The sequence below is a fragment of the Rana temporaria genome, chromosome 13 (genome assembly GCF_905171775.1).
Source record: "Rana temporaria chromosome 13, aRanTem1.1, whole genome shotgun sequence".
Taxonomy (NCBI): Eukaryota; Metazoa; Chordata; class Amphibia; order Anura; family Ranidae; genus Rana; species Rana temporaria.
In genome coordinates, this window is record NC_053501.1 from 26,794,161 (window position 1) to 26,803,792 (window position 9,632).

The window sequence follows — 9,632 nt, forward strand, 5'->3', positions numbered from 1 at the left end:
TAGGGTCCAAGTATCGCCATTGTGCTACCAGTAGTGACACTGACCCTAGCCAAATGCTAACCTAGTGAAAAACAGTCAGAAAAAATGAGTAGGGAAAAAAATGTCAGACACCTCCACCTGGAAGACCATTCCTGTTTTGGAGGTCGTCTCATTGTTGCCCATCTAGTGCACCTGAAAGCAGTTGAAACTGATTACCAACCCCCTCTGTAAACACCCCTCCCCCTCTGCTACTTAACTGACCAGATCAATATCCCAGGAGTTCTGATTCAAAGTGTTCCTTTAATTTTTTGGAGCAGTGTAAATGTATTGCGGTTGGTAAGTGGTTATATATGATGCCAAGTTGCCTCCCAGGTTCTATTTGATTTAACATAATGATCTTGGTAAAATTTAAGAATAAAGTGTGTTGAGTTAGAACCTCAGTCAGGTGTTTATTTTCATATATTTATACTGTATAATACTGTACAGTAAACTGCAGCAGGCTGATAGAAGAATCAAATTCAGGTTACACTGTTTGCATTGAAAATATAAATTAACCTCTTTATTTATGATTACATGCCTTTATTAATTTGTGCCTATTATATGAGCTTGGAGTTAAACTTTAAAGCCAACATTTCACTTTGCCCTGAATGGATACATTTGCCTGTTACATTAACTGAAAATTTGCATTGTTATATTTTTAATGTTTTTCCTGTTTCTATATTTTGTTACTTTTTTTAACACCCAAATTATACATCTGCAATTCATACTAAAATAATGGGCCATTACAACAACAAAAACATGTTATTTCAGAGATTAAAAGATTACATTGTTCAAAAATGAAAACACAGATGTAGCATTGCAGGTATTATTAAGACTAATCACATAATAATCCATCATCTCCCACAATGAATTCATTTTCTGATAATTATTTACTTAAATTCGCAAAGGCTACAAGTAACACACGTTTAAGTCTTAAAAATGTTTTTCCTTCTTTAAATACAAATGGAATTGTTCCCCGCACATTTTGTTTGTCCTTGTTTTCCAGAAAGTAGTTGATGTGGCCCTTCCGCCAGCCTCTCTCCTAATTTGATTTATACTCTATGACTCTGTGTACCAATTTGGCGGCACATTATTACAGACTGTATTCGTGTGTGCCTTCTTGTTACCAATAAAGAAAGGAAGATTCAATTAAGTTCAAAGTGACAGCTCTGGGCCATTTCGCTTTCAAAAGAAAATATATAAATGAATGCTAAAATAAGTGGCTGAAATATCTCAATCCATTATTGAAGGATTTTAGATGCGGCAAAGAAAAAAAAGTCATTGACATTTCATTGCAGAATAGCTGAGATGGCTTTAATTGCACAGTATTACGAGTGTGTTAGTGGCCAGAAGTTATAAATCCATTTCTTGCCCTGTGGGTCATTTCTAGGAATGAGGTTTGGGTTTGCTGCTACCATGGGTTTGGGGAAAATCCTGTTGGCACTAGATTTGTGATCCTAACAAATTTATGTGTAGAGTCACCTAGAAGAATTTTATTTGAATCACAATTCACTGCATGTATTTTGGCCAACAGGTTTTGAAAGGCCAATAAGCGGGCTATTGGATAAGTCGTCCCCCCCCCCCCTCACTATATAAGAAATGGAGGGTGAGGGGGTGCGCAGAGCAGCTTTAATGACTGTATTGGATGCTGCTATAGGGAAAGCTGGCAAACTACATAGGGAGAGTTTAGGGTCATAAAAGAAACTGTACTTCAATTCTGATTGCTAGTAATTTGTACAATCGACCCATTTGTTGCTTTTTTTTCTTCTTAATATTGGAAGCTTTATTGTATTCAATTGTATTTTGTGGTCAGTTTAAGGTTAACAGTTTTAAAATGTGAGAATTCTGTGCAAACATATGTGAAAAAATAAAACAAATATTATCTAACAAAGGCAGCTAGCACATAAGTAGTATAACCAGCTTACAACATAGATCATGAATTAAAAAGTGTAGCACCAACAAACATGATACCAGAATGGTCAAAAAAACATAACAAATAGCAGTAATATAAATAAAATATCACTTGACTGTGTATGATAGTCCACAGTAAAAAAAGAAGATAGTTAAATAATTAAATGTTTAAATAAAAAAAGTGTTTAAATACAAAAATGGTAACTGCAAAGCTTAGTAAAAAAATAAGATCCAATAGATGGAAAACAGAATCTATGGCTGAGGCCACTATTCCAGTAAGAGACATGTGTAGTAATCGCGTCCAACCAGATGAACACCCATCATCAGATAAAATGCAAACTCACCAGACTTATTGGCTGCTGTTACAGCAGCATATTGAACAATGTCCCTTTGGACAAACCGCATCAGGGTAGGATACTTGGCACTGATGTCTTGCTGCTGAATGATTCAAGGTCACCAGCAGCTGCTTATGTGAGTTTTTTTTAGATTTGTATTTACTGTTGTGTGGCTTTTATCTTTGCAATAAATATACTAGTTGGTAGAAAAAAAGGGGCCGTCTGTTTGAACCACCCCCACTGCGCTTGACTGGAAAATGAATGAATAATAAATAATAAAGTGATATGTAGCTGCTGCTATTAAATAAACAGAAATGAAAATATATATATACTTGTAATAACACCTAATTGTGAATAAAGTGTCAATAGTTGTATGAAGCAGTGCTCACATAGATAAATAAATAAATACAATCAACATATAATTTAAATGAATACATAAATAAATAAGTGAATGAACACCCTATACGTGATTTAAAATGAACAGTGCAAATATACACACGAAAAAATAAATAAATGGCAATGGTATCTATAATCCGTGAACTAAGTAAGTGGACATTGAAATAAAAGTTCATAAGTGAAAATTCCTTCCAGGGTCTTCAGATGTACTTCCACCACACCACAGTGTTTGCGTGATTCCACCATGCGCACTCACTGCAACAAATGGCCTCACACTCTCGTGTTTAGGCAAATAAGCTTAAACAGGATCACTCAGCTCAACAGGTGGGAATCCGTATCAAAGCAATAAACTCCAAGAGGGTTGCCACATGAATAATGAAGAAAAAAAGCACAATAGTGTGATACTGCAAAGCAACTTTAATAAAACACTATAAAAATTCCTCCAAAAGATGCACTCACAAACACTCTCTTTGACTAAGTCCACGTGACGAAACATGTCGGGGCGTGGTCACTAGGTCACTTCCATAATCTAATCTGAACTAGTCGGACGTGGGACGGTTTGAGCTGAAACAGGCATCCATCTCAGCAGCTGCTCCAGTATACTATCAAGGTACTATGATATATATATATATACTGTGAGTACGTTTGGGCTGTTCGCTGGTCCGCCGTGACCACTGGTTCATCTGGAGAAGCTTTTGTTCTTTTGCAACGCTTTGGTTTATTTGGAGTTATTCACTGCTTGATACAAAGAGAGTGTTTGTGAGTGCATCTTTTGGAGGAATTTTTATAGTGTTTTATTAAAGTTGCTTTGCAGTATCACACTACTGTGCTTTTTTTCTTCATTATTCATGTGGCAACCCTCTTGGAGTTTATTGCTTTGATACGGATTCCCACCTGTTGAGCTGAGTGATCCTGTTTAAGCTTATTTGCCTAAACACGAGAGTGTGAGGCCATTTGTTGTGGTGAGTGCGCATTTCTAAAGGGTGGTGAAATCACGCAAACACTGTGGTGTGGTGGAAGTACATCTGAAGACCCTGGAAGGAATTTTCACTTATGAACTTTTACTTCAATGTCCACTTACTTAGTTCACGGATTATAGATAACATTGCCATTTATTTATTTTTTCGTTTGTATATTTGCACTGTTCATTTTTAATCACGTATAGGGTGTTCATTCACTTATTTATTTATTTATTCATTTAAATTATATGTTGATTGTATTTATTTATTTATCTATGTGAGCACTGCTTCATACAACTATTGACACTTTATTCACAATTAGGTGTTATTACATGTATATTTTTTCAATAAATATACTACACTATAAGATTCCCTCTTGGGTGAGCTTATTTATTCTCATCTGAATTTTGTCTTGAATCACCTGCGAAAGTGATCCACTGTGTAGCCCCCAGAGGGGTTTCCATATGTGTAAAGACCCCTATGCTGCTGTAACGGCAGCCATTAAGTCTGGTGAGTTTGCATTTTATCTGATGTTGGTGGTTCATCTGGTTGAACATGATTGGTGCACATCTCTCTCACTGGAATAGTTAGCAGTTATAATTTTTGAATTTAAACACTTTTTATTTAAATATTGAATTATTTAAATAATGGACTTTCTTTTGGGGGGTGGAATTTCGAGGTTTCATTTATTGTACGGGTATATTCTTTATTATATTGGCAGGGCCTTTATTTTAGATGAAACTGCTTTTTTTGTGCAAGGCTTCCTGTCGTTGGGCTTTTGTTTTTTGGGAGTATTATTTTGAGGGTATATTGGTTTTTATTGTATGTTGATAGGGCATTTTTTTTGGTAAACTGCATTTTTTTTCTGAAAGGTTTCCCTTTAAAAAGAAGTGGGCTTTTGTTTAGGGCTAAAAATAATAAGTGTTGCGCCAGTAAGTCATCAAATAAAAAAAAAAAGGAAAAACAAAATAAATTCCAAAACAATCCAAATTGACATGCAAGTGAAATCAAGTCCCTTTTAAATATGTTGGATGAGTGAACTTCTTCCTTCTTCCTAAAAGTGTCCAAATGTTACCAGTGTCACCCATTACCAGAAATGGTTACATACAATCTTATTCAGAGTGGTCTACAAGTGCTCAGCCAGCAGCTGCCCAGTATCAATGGCATCTCTTCATACATGTCTCGGAACTGTCCATCTGTACTGTTTCTCAGACAAGTTGTTATTGTTACTAAGCAATTATGATTATGCAAGGGTAAACAAATATACATTCCTCATAGTGTAGAAATCACAAAACACCCTTTATTAAGCATAAAACCGCACTTACAAACAATAAAAATAATTGTGCAAAACAGAACAATCACCAGCCAACAAAACATTACGTACTTCCGGTTTTCTTCCTGTACGCGATGACGTCACGGTGAGGCTTGGTTTCACTTGCACTTCAGTTTTGTGTTAAAGATCAATATTTTGGATTGTTTTAGAATGTATTTTTTTGGTTGATGATTTAATAGCACAATAATTTGTAGCACCATATTAGAGAGGATATCCTCTTTTGTGTTAGCAGCTCACTATTGCATTATATGCACGACTTTGCACACATTCCGGTTTGTGTTAAATTTTCATAACAAAGGGGGTGAATACATACGCACACTCGCCAATTATCAGTTTTTTTATTTCTGAAAAATAGTTTTATGTATATATTCTTCTAATTGTACTTCACCAACTTAGACTATTGTGTCCTGATCCATCACAGAACACACTTTTTGGCTGTAATGTAACAAAATAGGTAAAAAGCCTGGGGGGGGTGAATACTTTGCAAGGCACTGTAGGTGGCATGGATAGGTAGCACTGATGGGCACTGATGTGTGGCACTGATGAGCAGGCACTGATGGACACTGAAATGCAGCACTGATTGGCATCACCGATGGGCACTGATTGTCAACACTGCTGGGCACTGACTGGCATCACTGATTTCACTGATTAGCATCGCTGATGGGAACTGATTAGAAACAATGCTGGGCACTGACTGGCATAACTGATGGGCACTGTTGGTGCTGCGATCAGGGGAGGGCTGGCAGGGGGGGCAGGGTGCAAACCTCCCCCCGGGCTGGTGACACTATGCACAGCCACCGGCCGCCACTACCAAATGCTGTTTTTGCAGAGCAGGAATATGCCTGCTGGAGCTCTGTTAACACAGGTCACGGCCGCTGCTCACCTCCCACTGTGCAGCCATGCCTGTGTCAGCTCTGAGGTAGATGGCTGCAGGGCTGCGCTATGTCTCGTCTCACACATAGCTCAGCCTCAGAGCACACCAGCGCTGACTACCCCTTCTCTCTCTGCACAGACACAAGGAGAGATAGAGCTCATCTGCTCCTCCGCCTTCTGAGTCTGTCCTGCCCACACTCCCCGGGCATGTGTGGGCACTGGACAGGAAGTTTGAACCCAAAAAAGCACCATGTAAGGGGGGCCTCTGTGCGGACGCTGAGGTAAGGGGGGCCTCTGTGCGGACGCTGAGGTAAGGGGGGCCTCTGTGTGGACGCTGAGGTAAGGGGGGCCTCTGTGCGGACGCTGACTTAAGGGGGGCCTCTGTGCGGACGCTGAGGTAAGGGGGGCCTCTGTGCGGACGCTGAGGTAAGGGGGGCCTCTGTGCGGACGCTGAGGTAAGGGGGGCCTCTGTGCGGACGCTGCGGTAAGGGGGGCCTCTGTGTGGACTCTTGTGATCATGAAATTTCTTAGACTGTTTTCCTCGATCCATCACTTTTCCATGCTCTATGGGCCACTTGACTGGACTTGCCCCCCAGGCCTAAGGCTGCCAGCCCTCCCCTGGCTGCGATGATTATATGTGCAGGTCTCCCCTGTAAGGAAAATGCTGCTGATCGTCTCTCCCCATCTCACACGCCAGCATTGCCCTGTTTACATGTAATCAACTGTGATATCGCCTATTTACCGAGATCGGGGATGCACTGCTGATTGCCAAGCTTGCACGCCCTCGGGAATGGGATGATATCATATAACATTATCCCAAAAAATAGGACCAGTCATCGTTTCCTTATACGGTGGGCGTGATTTGGTTAAAAACAGGGTTGGTTCTCATTAAATGTAAGCCTGGGCTCACTAGATTCTATACTAGATTTATGGAACCCTTGGCAATTCAAACTTGGCCAGATTCTCCCATTCCTAAATAAATGAAAGACTGAACGTCTTTAGAGTATGTACACACAACAGTGGTTCTGCATTAAATTGCTTCTAAATGACTTATTTTTATGTTTTCTTTTGCACAGAGGAAAAAAATATATAATATGCTTTCACTGAATTACATTGTGATTTTGTTCCAGTGATGACATAATAGAACTCTTTGAAAATGTATTATAAAGATAATGGCACAGGTTTTTGTTGGGATGGGGAAAGGTTAAAACATCTGTCAGTTTTTTAATGATGTCTGGACTGGGGAGAATTCCCCTAATTTGCTGTCCCAGTGACAGTGGTCCCTGGTGCAGGAAGTGGGGGCATATCCCAAATGGGAGATCAAACAATTGTAAATACTTGACAGAGGTTCTACCCCTACTATAATGAATGTGTTTTATTTATGCAGATGACCCCATTGAAAATAATTATCCAGGTCACTGCAACAGGACGTGAAGAAAATCTTTCACAATTAAGATTCAGAAAGCGATGAAAAACCAACAGTGGTTCTAATCCTCTTCCATAAAAAAGGTAAATAGTATGGAGTTATACTGCAAAATGGAAAAAAATCAGTACACCAATGCATGTACACTTCCTCTTGTTTATTCCTATAAAATACCTGTTATGCCTCGTACACACGATCAGTTTTCCAGACGAGAAAACTGTGAGGAGAGCTTTTGGCCGGGAATCCCGGCCGTGTGTATGCTCCTAGCAGTTTTTCTGACGGGAAAACTGCCCAAAAACCACCGGACAAAAAAAGAGAACCATTTTTTTCCCACCGGGAAAACCAGGAAAACCGGTGGACTTTTGCCTGGCGGTTTTTGGCAGTTTTCCTATGGGAAATACTGCGATAGAGCATACACACAGCCGGGATTCCCGGCCAAAGCTCCATCACAGTTTTCCTGTTGGGAAAACCGGCCGTGTGTAGGGGTAAAGCCTGAACGCCGAGCAGGTTCTCTGCTTTCCCCTCGGGATTTCCGACAGGAACTTTTCCCGTCGGAAATCCCACATGTGTGTACTGGGCATAACTCTGCCAAAAATCTGGAGAGCATCTAACTTAGTGTTTGAGCTAACAACACGGTGCCTTTTCTGCACTGACATTCCAACCAGTGTTGGACTGGACCATAGAGCTCTGCCTATCCCCCCCAATCCTTCTCTGTCCTTCTTCTCTTCACATACCTACATTTGTTTTTCTCCCAGCAAAATACTGCTACTGCTTTGATACCCAATATCCTGCCCACACACTGTATGTAGGAAATGGGCTCTTGGGTGATGCACCTATGGGAGCATGTAACTGACCTGCTCAGCAGCTCCCATTTTTATAAGCCTTAATTTGTTACATGGAGTAATTAAAGCTGTTTCTCAGTACAAGAACAAGGTCCATAAAGACGTGGATAAGTGAGTTTGGGGTGGTGGAACTTGACTGGCCTGCACTCCAACCTAATAGAACATTTTTGGGATGAATTAGAGCAGAGACTGCAAGCCAGGCCTTTTCATCTATATCAGTGGCTAACCTCACAAATGTGCTTCTGGGAAAAAATGGTCAAACGTTCCCATAGACACACTCCTAAACCCTGTGGACAGCTTTCCCAGAAGAGTTGAAGCTTCTATAGCTGCAATGGGTGGGCCAACTTAATATTGAACCTTACGGACTAAGACTGGGATGCCATTAAAGTTCATGTGCGTGTAAAGGCAGGTGTCCCAATACTTTTGGTAATATAGGGCCAGATCCACAAACGAGATACGACGGCGTATCTACTGATACGCCGTCGTATCTGTGTTTCTAACTATGCGACTGATTCATAGAATCAGTTACGCATAGCTAGCCCTAAGATCCGACAGGTGTAATTGAATTACACTGTCGGATTTTAAGGATTCAATTCTAGGTCGGCCGCTAGGTGGCGAGGCCATTGCGGCCGGCGTAGAATATGCAAATGAAGACTTACGGCGATCCCCGAACGTCCCGAACGGCCCATCAATCTAAATCTATGTCGTTTCCGTCGGGTTACGCCGCGTAAAACTAGGGCTGAGCCCTAGTTCTCCTAAGCCATGTTAAGTATGGCCGTCGTTCCCGCGTCGAAATTTAAACATCAACGTCATTTGCGTAAGACGTCCGTGAATGGCGCTGGACGCCATTTACGTTAACGTCTAAGTTAGTTAGTTAGTCAGTTAGCGCAATGCACGTCGGGTAATTTACCCGACGAAGCATGCGCAGTACGTCCGGCGCGGGAGCGGGTCTAATTTAAATGGGACTCGCCCCATTCGATTGGGCCCGCCTTGCGCCGGACGGATTTAAGTTACACCGCTGCAAATTTCCAGGTAAGTGCTTTGTGGATCGGGCACTAACTTGGAAAAATTGCGGCGGTGTAACTTAAATCGGGAAAGTTAAGTTGCGCCCGGTCTACGTGGATCTGGCCCATAGAGTACTTTCCTATCTATTGACTAATACTAGCATCATAGGGATTAAAAATAGTAAATTGAGAAAGTGAAGTTTCGCTTTCACTCATACATATTAAATTATAAGAAATATTACATCTTTATTTTATTTTATAACTCCAATCCTACACCCAATGCCTAGCTAATGTAAATTCCATAAGTCTATATTATTGATTTCATAGTCCAATCATAATTGAAGCATATCATATTATTACAACCATTGCCACATTTTTTGGATCCAACTTTCACAATTTATACTCAACGATTATTCACAGTTCAATATCCATATTGTATTATTGCTTCATACTACTGAATAGAATTCACGTCCTCCAAAATCACGGTTCATGAGCCAGCATATGAAGGAAATTTCATATACATAAATTAGAATTACAA